The sequence below is a fragment of the Polyodon spathula genome, chromosome 6 (assembly GCF_017654505.1).
Source record: "Polyodon spathula isolate WHYD16114869_AA chromosome 6, ASM1765450v1, whole genome shotgun sequence".
Lineage (NCBI taxonomy): Eukaryota > Metazoa > Chordata > Actinopteri > Acipenseriformes > Polyodontidae > Polyodon > Polyodon spathula.
Genome location: NC_054539.1, coordinates 37,595,546 through 37,610,039, shown reverse-complemented (window position 1 = coordinate 37,610,039; position 14,494 = coordinate 37,595,546). Strand labels below are relative to the sequence as shown.

Sequence of the window (14,494 nt, the reverse complement as noted above, 5' to 3'; positions counted from 1 at the left end):
CGATGGTACTGGCAGCAGCAACGCTGCACTCAGTGTGAGGTACTCTAGTGTGAGGTACAGACAGGGCACCAGTTCGAGACCTACAGGTCTTCTAGATAGTCGTCCCAGCTGCCCTCCTGTTGTGCTGCCTCGAGGGATGTAGAGTATTCTTGCAGCGCCCGCAGTACCTCTCCAGGCCTGAGTACTTGTATGCTGTTATAATCCCACTGTTACACCATATGTCACGGATGGCCTGGTGGGTTAAATAATAAAATCAAACAAACAAACAAAAGACAAAAAGGCACGATGGCCAAACAAACAAACACGGAAAATAACATAGGTACCGTGCTGGTGCAAATCTAATGCACCTAGCAGTTGTCTTCTTTAGATATTTATCCAACACAACCAACCCCTGTCAGCAAAACTGCAGTGCAGAGTTGGTTTCGATAGGAAAGATTAATAATGGAGCATTTAAAATATGGTACAAATAGAGGAGTAATACCTATTTATTATTGGAGATTAAAAAGTGGATAAATCTTGAGAGCTACCAATGCCCTTTTAATATGATTTCAATATTTTTAAATGAAAAAGATCTGTTTAAACTGTATTTTATACAGTCATGCCATTGGGTACATTGTCAGCAAAAAAGAGACTAGTATGTACTGTAACCTTCAAATGAAACAAATACTGAAAAAAGGGTAACTTCTAAAATATTACTTTGAAATATTGATGTGAAACTTCAGTCACTACTTTCGTGAAATATCAATTACTATTTTGACTTGCTTCTAAAAAATCACATGCTTGACATATTTGGCAGATGCTATTCTTGTAAGTTTTCTGTTGCTTTACCACAATACAGTCATTTAAGTGAGAGGTGTGCATTACAATATGATGACATTTATCAATTACTCATAATACTCGTAGGTATAATACTCATATCATTTTAAGTATCTGTAAACAGATGGAATTGATCTTCTGCTTTCATTTTATATGTTGTCTGTTTGACTCCTGTACGGTAATCACCTACTGTGACAGTCATTTAAACAAGCACTTAATCAGCCAGTTATTATTTAACAAGGAAAACAAAAGTTAATATTAAACCCAATATGGAAATAGATGCATCAAAGTTAAAAAAACAATAGCATGTGTGTCATGTTTTAGCCTGGATCATTTTCAGTTGCCTGGAATGAATTGATTACCATACCACCATACCACCTTTAACTGTGTCCTCAGTAAATACAAGATAAATACATCATAGGAAGTTAACTGTATTGATGTGCATGCCTTTAACCAGCCTTCAAACCTTATACACACAATGCAGAAAAAAATCGAGCAGCAGCTGTATAAGCACCTTTCACCAAAGTCATTTTTTTCTGCACTCTAAGCTTTCAATTTGTTCTATCTCCTTATGCTCCACGCCCCCCTACTGTCCCTACCAAGAGCATTAACCTTGGGGTTAATATTCAGGAAGGATGTTATTTATAGGAACTGATTTTCCCAGCGATTTTTTTTTAGCAGTTTCCCAGCTTCTTATTTCTTCTAAACTAATATGGTTGTTCCTGGAGCTGTGACACGTTGAAACCTACAGATTTATCTTCCATTGTCAAAAATATATGTTAAGGAAATATATAAATGTTTTTCGTTTTCTTGATTCATTTTTTTTTTGTCAGTGGGATAGCATGACGAATAGCACATTTTAATTTTACATAAGTCAAAAATATACATATTAGAAGCTATGTCTTTTAGTTATGATAGTGGCTTAAATAGCTTATTGGTTCCTTTAGCAGCCTGGTCATCACTGCTACTACATGAGGTTCCTTTAGCAGCCCAGTCATCACTACTACTAAATCACACAGCACATCAGTAAGTTGAATGCATATTCCTTTACTTGTAAACTACTGGCTTTTCTTTTATAGGTAAATCAATTAAAGTCTTCTGATAGGAAGAAAAGGCGATGGGGAGGGTCTCCTGAAAGACTGTTGAAAGCCTGTCTCCATCCATGATATCAGTCAAGACTCCTTTCCAGCATATGCAGCCCTTTGAGATAGTGGGATCATGAGAACTTGACCAGTCATACTCTGAGGTATGAAAATAATTTAGCAAAAGGAAGTAGTGGTTTGTGAGTCAGCATACATGAGTAATTTTGTTCCAGTGAGCATCAACTGTTGTTCTTACTCATTTGGACATCTTTACTTCTTGGGGGAAGATCAAGTACATTGTTCTGTGTGTGGGGGAACAGCTAGTTTTGTTAGCCACAGTGAAGTGAAACTGGGAGATGTGTATCCATATTCTCTGCCCTCCCTCCTTTTTTATGTAGGTTTGAATCCTGAAGTGAAGATCCATTAAATTCTGTCTTCTGGTAAGAATTACTTTAGTATGTTTTATCTCTCATCTAAAGTCTGAATTATATTACTTTTTGTTGTAGAAATAGCTTTTTGAGATTATTTTGATTGTACAATCTTTGAGTTTAGTTTGTGAAGATACAGACAATTGGAATTCAAATGGCTTATTGATTCTAGATGGCTGACAGTACATGGTGCTTTCTTATAAGTTAGTTTCAGTAATCCTACTAACTGAAATATGTAATTGCTTGCAACATATATAGTATCTGGAAGGGGTGACCACATTGTCTCTTATTGGTACTGTATCAGGTGGACACTTGTGACACATTCCTGACACGTAATCTAAGAAATAGTTACGTAAACTGTTTGGTCAGCAGATGTAGAGCATAGAGACAGAAGAATAAATGTATATACTGTACCCTAATTACTAATATAAATCTGTTAGAATATTTTTGTTAACTAGTGCTTAAATTAGTATACAATATTTCATGGAGACAAACAGTCCTAACTAGCTGATAAACAACTCATACATATATTCATCATTAAGTTTTCTCAAATATATTTTTAGCATATAAATGTAACCTTTGTTCGAGCTACAGAAAGTAAGATTAGAAGTTATTACATTGCTTTTTTATAGTAGCACCATATCTTTGTAATGTTTAAACAGCTTTGATTTAATTAACAAACTTTAAAAATGTTCTGTATGTCTTTAAGAATAAATCCCTTTTTTTAAAGAATGCAATTAAACTATGTATACATGGATATATTTTTTCAGCAGTAATCTATGCACCTCTGCCTATACCTCAGCAGCAACTTTTGAGAAATCTTATAGTCAATATTTAAACTTAAAAGTCAAGATATGTCAAAAGCCATTCACTCTAGGGAGGCATATTAAGCATATAATTCCCATACTGTATATCTGCTTGCATTTGATCGCTTCTAATGATGCATTTGTAAAACTACATTTCACTCTCAGTTAAACAGAGGTACTGGTTTGGCAAATGTCTTTGCGGTCTGCTTCATTTTATACAACAAATGTAATTCTTATAAAATTGTTATACAGTAAAATGTTTAAGCCTTTCCCAGGATGCAATAATTCCAACACAAGGTCTTAGAAAGATGATGAAAGGTATTGATACATAATCATGTCAGAGCAAGTGTGAAGCGCTGTACCATGGTGGTGTTTGATACCCCACGCCTGCAGTTCTGGTTAACCCAGTTACAGTAAATGTTGACAGTTTTAGAAGGGCTTCTTTACACTGCAGAACATTTTAGTAGTCATTTCTGTGGAAATTTAGCGTGGTATGGCCCCATCTAAAGCTGCTACATCTTCTCGGTACAGTCAGCAAAGGTTTGGTTTGCGTGGGCAGCTTTGATTAAAATGAGTCAGCACAGTCTACACATGTCCTGTTGCTAGGCAGAAAACACATCTGGGTTCATCATTGCCACCCTCTTGTCAAAAAAAAAAAAAAAAACGTTCAACAGTGTTTTTAGATTTGAGATTAAGTCTGTTAATCTGTTAGAAAAGAGATGCTAGACTGGTATATTTTGCCATATAATTGTACAGCAGTCTTTAGATATTAGAAATAATTTTGCTTTGCATGTTATTTCCATTTTTTTAAGTAGTTCTTCATTTATTTACATTCGTTTTGACAGACTAGTTTACTATAAATGTTATAAGAGACTTGTTTACAGTAAATCTTTGTGTTCTAAATCCCAGTATTGATATTTTTAGGGACCATGGACATATTTTTTTTTAGTCTGAACATCCGATGAGAAAAATAACATGAAGGTAAGAAAAATGTTTAAAAGCTGACACTTTTTTTGTTTAAGAAGTTAGGTGTTGCTGTTTGCTGTATGTTTAGATCTCTGTGGACTGCTACTGGGTAATTGTGGTTAAGCTGTCATTTCAGTTTAGTTGCAATGGGGTTTAGATTTATACCAACTGTCATACCAAAATATATTTTGTTGTTTGATAATATCAGAGCTGATGTCTTATGAACAAGTTTTCCTACTGTTAAAAAAATGCCATAACAAAAAATATTGAATGGTGATGTTTATTACCGAATACTTGCTCTAGAGCACTGGTACACAACTCTGGCCCTCGAGGTCCAATCCAGTCCAGGTTTTTACTCCAAGCAGGTTCTAATGTAGTTAACTGAAGCTGTTAAGAGGCAATTAACTACTGTAATTTAGGACCTTGTTAGAATAAAGACCAGGAATGGAAAACATCTCAAGGGCCAGAGGTGAGTACCACTGATCTAGTTCAAATACATTTGAACTCGAAACTTTTTAAGTGCAATATAACATTTAAATGGCACTATAATATGTGTTTAATGTACTATATAAATGTTTATTTTCCAAATGAAGTTCCATGGTTAATGATCTGGAATGGCATCTTTGGTACATTTTTATTGTAATCAGGCTCATTGCAATTTATAATCTATCAGTGCATTTACTTGCACATAACAGTTTTGGTTTCTGTAAAAGACTTTTGATTAAATATATTTCCCTATATTGCCCTGCAGTGTAAAACTGACCAAATTCATTTGAAAGATAACAATAGTTAGAAGTTAACCACAGTCAAGCGTTGCCATCTTTTAAAATCCAGATTGTTTTTACATTTAAGGCTACAGTACAATAATTTACTAAGATTTGCCATTACTAACAACTGCCATTAAACTTTATGAATACGGCCCATAATGCTCTGAGGTTATTTTGAAAGCATTCTAAGCAGTGTTTAAAAAATGACTAGTTTAAATCTTCATGCAATTGTCTTTTGCGATGAAACATTTTACAACATACAAAGTAACAACAAAACAACCAATAGTCATCATGAAAAAGCATGCCATTACCTTTTAATGAGACTCATATTTCTATCAGTTGGTCGGGCCGTTTAGGTGTTCATGTGCTGCTAGTTGGAGCCTGTGTGCATGATGTGTACACTTACTTTTCTGATCTGTGTGTCATCATTCATGACAATGAGGAGGATTACCGGTAGAGGGAAGGGGTCATTTTCTCCTGTATGTTCCTGTACATCATATTTTTGTATTATCTGGAGAACCGCTCCTCCACCTGCGTTGAAATTTGATATGGGCATTTCTATGTTCGTTTCGGTATCAAAGTTATGGTGATAAAGATCATCCTCTGATTTGTTAAGCTAATGAAGGACATATCCAGAACCACTCAGCCTAATTAATTAAATGTTTTCATTAATAAGTATAACAAGATGTTGTTACTACAGAATGTAGTTCACGGTAATCAACCGGTGAGAACCAGTTTCTTGAATTTAACTAAACTTTAATTGAATTAAAATACATGATGTTGATCTTTTACTATATATTTAATTTTTTCAATGTTAGTAGAGGGCATAACTCAAATCCAAGATGGCCACCAGGCAGAAAAGGTAGCTGAATTTGGTGTGTACTTTTTTGTGTGCATGTTGATATCAAATATGTTTAAGTTAGTTAAAAACGAAATGTAATAATCTGTTTTGGATTTTATTTGTCAAAATCTAAAATTTTGTTCAACCACCGTACCTCTTGTCAGGGACTCTGTGGGAACCCACTGCTGCACCGACCCCCCAAGGATAGCCGCGCATGGGTTTCAGCAGGCTCAGGAGGACACCTTGTCCCTCACAGCCTCTGGGGACTTGGAAGCCCAGTGCTTGGTTCCCCCATCTGAGAACGTCAATTCTGATGCCATTTCTCTTGCTTTGGCCCTCTCCATGTCAGAGGCGCCCAATACTCTGGTTAAGAAGGCAACTGCAGCCCTTCATGTACCCTGGCCACTGGAAATGAAGCCCAGATGTTCCCTCTTTAACAGGGTCATGACTGCTATGTGACTTCGCTCACTTCCCCCGGTACTGCCAGACTTTTTGCAGGAAGTGGAGTCCTCCTGGGGCCACCCGGCAATTGCCCCTGCTGTCTTTCAAGCGGTTGACAACCTTCATGAGGTGCACAATGCGAAGCTGAGCCTTGCCCCAGGGATGGAAATTTTAAACATTTAAGCATATAAACTCTAAAGAAGTGGTTAAACATTGGATAATATATTAGACGTATAATCGGTCACATGACACATTTCACCAAACGCATATTTTTTTATGTGTTACTTTTAGTAATGATCATCATATACAATAGTATATGCTGTGGTGCCACAGTAAGGGCAGATATTATAAAAAAGGAAGGGGTTTGGCAATTGTAGTGTTTCTAATTGGTGCAACAGAAAGATTGACAAAATACATATTTGTGTCCCCCTCCCCACCACCAAAGAGGTGGTGGCACTGCCTTCTCTGCCTCATGGGTTACGTGCCTACGTGTGTGTGTGTGTGTGTGTGTGTGTGTGTGTGTGTGTGTGTGTCTATATATAGTAAATTTGTTATGATTTTGAGTGTGCGCTTCTTGAGATTGGTATTATTGTCATTGCTTGTGCTCTGGCACGTCTTTCTTTACAAATTTAAGCACTAGTAATTAGTAATGCTTAAAATAAACCACAAGTAATTTTCAATGTTTGAGTTGGAAATAAACCAAAATGTTTTTGTTTAATCAAAGTATAAATAGACTAAGGACTTCTTCAATAGACAAGGAATGTTGTATGTTGTCTGTATATTCTGCCTGCATGATATTTCCTCTTTTTCTGTTGCACTACTAGCATTTGCAAATATAGCTGTCTGAAAGCCATGTTCATTATTTAACAAGAAACAGAGATTGTCCTGAAATATTGCCTGCAAAATAATTAAGAGGAGTGTAACCAGTCTTAAGTTATTTCTACGCAACATAGTGATTTGCAAGCAAATTAACTTTTGAGTTTAGCGCGTGATGGTGAACTTGCGGGATTATTCATGACACCTCCCTCAAATTCAAGGGAGAAGCTCTTGCGAGAGAACAACTCGCAAACACGTTTTTTTCCAATGTAGCATCTATTTTGAATCTCACTCAAAAGCGCAACTTTTTTCGCAAAAAGGACTTGCAGAAAATAATCTCTACAACTCCGCTTGCGACACACGCAAGGCGTTTGAATATTTGGCCCCATGTTTCTTTGGTGATATCCCGGTCATGTAAAACATTAATCTCATTTTCATTAAATGCTACATTTTGTGGGTATCTACCCCTCAAAATAAAGTAGTAACTGAGTGACTACAAAGCATCTGATGTTTAGTCCTGTAACGTTTTCTGCTAAAGATAAAATATGGAAAGATTTTTTTAAGTGTTGTAGAAACTTTGCGGGCAAAATCAAATGGCATCCCGCACTTTAACCTGTGACCTAGGATGGCCACAATAAGGGGATATGTGACTATCTGGTTTCCAGATGATAAAGACCTAATGCTTTAAGATATTGTCTTTATACTTGGTACACATATGTATTCTGAAATCCCCAAGGTGAAGTTTGATCGAGGTTGTACAAGAAATATGAACCCTTTTCTGACAGTTGCCTCCGAAACCATTTGATGTAGTGACTTCTTCATATTTGTAGAGTTGAATAAACCCTTCATGCTAAATGTGTTGCTGACCATGACATTTACCTCTAACCTAATATGGCTGCCATTTTGAGGTCATGTGATCTTTGAATTTAGAGTTGCACTGGGACAGTACATTTGAGTTATTGTCTCAATGTTTGGTACACAGCTGTATTCTTTGATTTTCCATTACCAGTGTTATCCAGTAAAAATACATTATTTGGCCATATTAGTGATATAGACCGCATGCTTACACATGGTCTTTATAGTTAGCCACAGTGGTATTCTGTGATTAAGTTCCATGACAGGTTGTATTTTTAACCTCTTGTCTTGCTCACATACTCATTTTACTTCATGTTTACAAACCATTCAATCTGATACCGATGCTTTATTTTGTTCACAAAAACTCACATTTGTAGTTTAAGGGGTGGGTGTTGGTAGGTAGGGTATTGCTTGTTAAAATGACTGAACTTCTATTACTATTATGATTTTTGAAATTCCTGAGTTATCTTTAATTCTTCTGTCATGCAAACTTGATTTCGTAAGAAGACATTTAACAGCAAACCTCTTGGGAAAGGAGAATAAACTAATTGTAGTGAAAATCATTTGTCTCTGAATGGGAACTCTATAATTGTCTCAGGAGTTACTTTTGTATTATTTTGGATGTGCTAGTGTTCTGTTTATTTATGGCCAGCAATTGTATTAATATTATCCAGTTATCAATATTAGGAACGAACTGCACAGACATATGGTTGCACTGTGTAATGAAAGTTATTTTAAAAAGATGCAGTGTTGTGAGAATGTTTAATTTGTTTTCACACTTTACCACAATAGTCAATGGGGGTGTTGTAAAATGCAAAAGACATACTATTGTTTTTCCACATACAGCTTGTAATTACAATAGCTCACAGCATGTCCAGACATGTTTAATGCAATTTCACAGTTTGCAGGATTGAATGTATTTTCTTTTGGGTCCTGTGGCTATTTATGTGCTGATAAAGTGTATTGCTTGTTTCTTTTATAAGGTGAAAGATTTATTTATATATTGGAAGCTTGATATGTCTGCAAAATCAATAAAGTGTTTACTTAGAAATGTTGAAACCAAAAAAAAGAAAGTTGGTGTCTTTTTACAATACACTTGGATATCTAGCAGAAACAATCTGTCATAAGGAAATATTATATTGAGATAAATCATGTACATGTCATATATTACTGTATCTTAGTGTGAAAAACATGTTTTTTTCAGGTTTATAAGAAACCTAATTTGTGGGAGTTGCCTCTGCTTTGTTCACAGCTAATACACTTGGTTTCATTTAATGTATTTGCTCATATATTCTTAGATGGCAGTTTCAGTGCCCTTTCAGAATGGTATAATTTTTTTTCTTTCAGTGACCATAATCTCTAGAATTACTAATGTTCTATAAAACAGAAGAAATTATATTAAAATAGTCACGTTTGTCAAAGTATTTTATAGAACAGATTTAACTGTTAAACACTCCTTTATATACAGTAAATGAACCACGTTCTTTCCACTGTGCCACATACAGTACCACCTTTGTTGGCAACTTCCCTATGAGGGGCATACCGTACTTGTCTAACCTTGCCTCAGTCCATCCCGTTTGCTTGGATCTCTCCCTGAGATGCAAAGCCAGCAGCCAAAGATTTTATGTTCACGTGGAAAGTTTGCGGCAGTTAATTGCACAGAGATCAAAATTAATAAGAAATAATTTACAGAAGAACCCTTAAAGGTGTCTATTTCTAGTTTTGAAATATGACCCATTTATTGTTCATCACAGTTTTTGTACCATGCAGTGAATTTCTCATTTGAATATGTGTGGGTCTATAGCTTCTCAGAAGTAAGGCTGAACAGTAAAGCTGAACACAGGGCTGCAGAATGTTTGCGCCCACGCGCACAATGTGTGCCGAAGGATTGGGTCAGGAGACGAAGATTATCCACTGCCACCCACCCCCTTCCCTCAGGGGGGATGTAAAAAGGTTGTGGAAAACATTTATAAACATAATATATTAAATTAAAGTAAGTTTTACTGCTGACACCTCCTGGCATGTCAAAGTTTCTAGATGGCACTGTGCATCTGACTGGTGCATTTTATTTAAGCTTGCATATTATTGAATGAAGTCTGCTGCCATCTGGTGTGCACTTTGGTAAGTGTTGGATAAAATCAGTAAACTATTATTTGCGGTGTTAAGTTTGCTCTTATTATGATGGATTGGTGGCTGGTTCGTGCAAAAGAAAGTGAGAAAAGCCACAGAAAAGCCAGTGGCATGTTGGATTTTATTTAGCGGTACATGTGTGTGGAGGAGAGGGGACTCAAGCACCACATACGAGAAGAGAACCATTGCAATAGATGATGGTTGTGCCTTCATCAATGACAGTTTGGACACAATTTGTATAAATTCCCTCTTACGGTCTTTTCTTTTGGTTGTAATGCATTTAACCTGATCTCATAGCTCCTGCCATATTTTCTGGGTTTAGTGCTATAATATATTTTTGGTATATTATCTTTTGTCTGTCAAGTCATAGAGTGCCTAAATTAAGTTTTGAGTCAACATGAACAGATTTTAATCCCTTTAAACCAAACCCTCCAGTGGGAAAGACCCCTCCCGCACACTCCCCCCTCGGCGTTACATGTCTCGATGAGATGGGTTCCCACTACTACCTTAGACGTGCCATGTACTTGAGAACGAATTGAAAACCCTGCTTCTTAACAAGAACCTTGCTGGTGTAGAACCAGCATGCATAGCAATTGTTTCTTTATATTTCCTCTCTTTCCTCTTTCTTGTTCTTACTTGCTGAACACCCAACCCCAGTCAGCAAAAAATGCTGTTTTTTTTTATCATGGTCAAGGGATTAACTGGCCATCAGTTACCTAGTTCTGGAAAGATTGAATAAACCAGTCAGTGTGCCTCGACGCTCTCACAATTACATTCGAGAAGATTGAATAAACCATTTTAATTTAAGTTTGATGATGAAGAGTTATCGGGTTACAAAACAGTCATGTATCCATTGTGAACAAATCGCTACATGTGTCAAGAAGGTGTTCTTTTAAGCAAAGTTCCGGTTCCTTTAGCAGGAGCATTTACAATGGGGAAAAATCAGTTTCACCGCAAGGGTATTCTCTTAGGAGGTGTTCCTATATGCAGAGACTACGGTACCTTAATATTTGGAGGGAATGAATGAAGCTTGAGCATAGTGCAGAATGTCAAGTATTAAAAAAATACAATTTCTTTATACAGTAACTGTCCCATTAAATGTGAATATATACAAAATAGGACATGAGTTATTTGAAGAAGATTTCTGCCCAGGATGAGTGATATGTGCTCTCAGATTCCTTTGTAAATGCAGGACAGAACTGTGAGATCACATTGCACGTGACCGACATAAGGTAGATATATAGTGTTTGCACAGATACTTTCTGAATTTCACACAGGTAAGGTTGGTCTTATTGTCATTGCTTGAAGGGCAAATGCCAGTTGCTACAAGCAGAGATGCACTGGCTCCTTCTGCTTAAAAATTCTGGATAAGACCAGCTGCTGCAGGAGCTCTGGCATTCTTGATCTGCTTTGAATGAGGGATGTCACTAGTGCCTTGTCCAACATCTCCAGGAAAATGCTCCATCCATCCAGCTTTCCAGCATTCCACATTGCATTGATATCAGTCCAAAGGACAAATGCATTGTGTTTTGACACATGAACCAATTTGTAGAAGATAACCAGTAGTCAGCGGGCAGTCATGCGTTGGCAGGTGTAGGTTTCTTTCAGTTTACCCAGGTTGTCATTTTCCTCTTTAGAGGAATTATATCTCTGGTACACACTGTTGCATCCTTTCTGCATTGTGCTCATCACAATAACATTATTTTTTTGGACAGTATTAAACAACTGCTGTCTTTCCTATAAAAGCACATTCTGAAGAATGCACAATTTGGTTCTGTATTTGGAAGCTCAGGCTTGTTTTTTCTCATGGTTCCAGGCATGGTCAACTTTCAGTATCCTGGCACCAAGCCTGTAGGATGTTAAGTTGTCACTCATGGCATTATGACCTTGGAGTCCTTGAGTCATTTCCAGCACTGTTCACATCCAGGTAGTTTTCCTGTGTACACTTTCATATTCTATGCAGATCTGTGGTTAGCATAGCAAGTTGTCCATATTTTTATGCCATACTTAGCTGGCTTTTAGGCACGTACTGTCTAAAGTGGCAGTGTCCACTGTAATATTTGACCCTTGGTGTTGTAAAGCAAAAGCATAATTCGTATCCATTTATCCCACACTTCCCTGATAGCAACTACTTTGTCTCTTTCATGTCGGTTGGCTCTGGTATCACGATTATCAAAGCGAATCACTCCTAGCAATGATTGATGTTTCCAGTGACATACATAGTGACAAACCCCTATTCACAACCTGGGTCCTCCTAAACTATTAGAATTGTTAAAATTGACTGGGTCAGCTAAACTTCCACTGTGACTTTTAATGTAAGCACACAACGAGGGATGAAATGCATTTTATTTTGTGGCAAAGCAACGGTAAAAGAGCCTAAATAAATAATTATTGGTATGTCTGTGCCTCATAGCTGGCTATGGTCTTAAACTAGAGAGAGAGAGAGAGAGAGAGAGAGAGAGAGAGAGAGAGAGAGAGAGAGAGAGAGACTTATATAGCATAACTTCACAAAATTGGATTCCAAAGCTACTGACCTATTCCTTCGTGGGCATCTGCCGTAAATGTACTTATTTAACCAATATACTTATGAAAAATATACAACAATATGGAAAAAAATAATTGTTTTTATTACTGTATATATTTATTTTCCTCTCAATAATAACAAGACATTTCTATTGTGAATGGCTGTTTGAGCAGGCTAACCTACAGTGTAGGCACCTACAGTGTCCAAGATATGAGTTTTGTAAAGACAGAGATGAAGAATAGGAAACAGATAAACCTCTTGTTTATCTACAGTTCGCAAAACGATGTTCACCAGCCTGAAGTATTTCATTGAGCAGTGTTTCATTTTGAAGACAATTAGCATTTATTTTCAACAGATTACTTGGGGTGGGAACAGGGGAATATATGTTGCAATGATACAAGGGATAGCCTGCATTGTGCAAATAAATACTTGCTATTTTATAGGTTGCAACCCTACTTTTTTGGGTTCAAAAATAATTTAGCAAGTGATGTAGCCATGCATACACTGTCGCTATCAGTCGTATTTGGTAAACGCCCAGCTAAGTTATAAAATATTGAAATATATAACATATTTCTAATATGTTATTCAATTGCAAGAAAACAATAAAAAAGAAAAGCATGTAATTGTTTTGTAACAGTAAATTTGATTGTTTAAATTAGTAATATAAAAAAAGAATGGCTGGATATTTGTTTTAGAGCAACATAAATGTGACTGAAAGAGCTTAAATAGTAAGTAGCAGGGTTCCAAAAATACAGCATCACACGTCCCCACGTGCTGCTACAACTGTTTAAATAACGTACGTGTAATTTCTCTTTTCATTGTTCATTGTTATACAGTAGATATAAAGTCTGTTTCAAAACTCTTCAAAATGTCCGCTCTAGTGCACTGGGGTTTGAGATCTGTCCTCTAAATCACTGAGGAAGCGATTTAAAGAAAAAAAAAACATAACAAGGGCTCTGGCTTTTCTGTTCTGTACCACATCATGGATTGTTATTGCTGTGTTACCTGTTTGACAATGTGGGAAATAATATTTACACTATCAGTGCACTAGAGCAGCCATTTTGAAAACAGCTTTGAAACAGACTTTAAAGTTATGTCTAAAAAGCTGTCAGGATGTTAGCAATGAAAAGAAACATTACAGGTAAGTTATTTAAACTGTTGTAGCAACACCTGGGGACATGTAACGAGAAATAGCCTGCAACTTACTATTTAAAACAAGGTTCAACAAGCCCTACCCTTGTTTAACAAATTATATTTTATTTTGGTTAGCCGCATCTAAAATGTAGAGCACGCGTGCAGAGATAAACATGGTTTATGAATAAGCGACTTAAAATAACCACCAGGTTCCTTTTTTTTACACATGTCTAAAAGATAAACATGCTTTATGAATATGACCCTAACCTTCTTGTGTAGTGGAGATAGTAGTGTTAAATATTGGTCCAGGTTGTGTAATTACTCCAGCTGCTTTTTTAGCTGCATCATCTGAGCTTTCATATGAAAACAGTACAGTACATTCATATGTCTAGTTATGACAGTGTCTCCAGTCAAGCCTGAATAAAGAAAGTGATGAAAAACTACAATGACTCTACAGAACAGAATTAACTGATGAGAAATCTTGGGTATTGCCACTGTTACTCCAGCTATTTGAATTGCATTCAATATATTGTTGGTACAAATCTGAACACTTTAAGCATCACGTGCAAAAAGCATTTTACTGTCTGTACAGTATTTTTTAAAGAATTGTGATAATTCCGTTATTATGTATTTATATAGTTGATATGGCTCCCAAATTGAGTCATCAGGTTAATTTAGCTCATGGTTATCGCTATTATGCTAGCAAGTTGACAAGTTGGAAAAGAATAATTTAATATTTTCATGGTGGAATACTTTGAATATACTTTGAAAATACTTTGAATATACATTGGAGCAGGCTGTGTCTTCAGAAATAACAATTACATTACAACTTTATTATATCTTCTGCCTTTGCTGGTTATGAGTAAAGCAGTCAATTTATAACCAGTG

At 36.3% G+C, this 14,494-nt stretch overlaps 1 long non-coding RNA gene across 1 annotated transcript in view; it reads left to right on the top strand.

Moving 5' to 3' along the window:
* The first annotated feature begins 2,186 nt into the window (after nucleotides 1-2,186).
* Nucleotides 2,187-14,494, top strand: part of LOC121317166 — a 67,055-nt gene continuing 54,747 nt past the window's right edge. The window contains exons 1-2 of the long non-coding RNA XR_005950488.1: nucleotides 2,187-2,338; nucleotides 4,057-4,113. This is a non-coding gene — a long non-coding RNA (uncharacterized LOC121317166). The remainder of the gene's footprint in view (nucleotides 2,339-4,056; nucleotides 4,114-14,494) is intronic.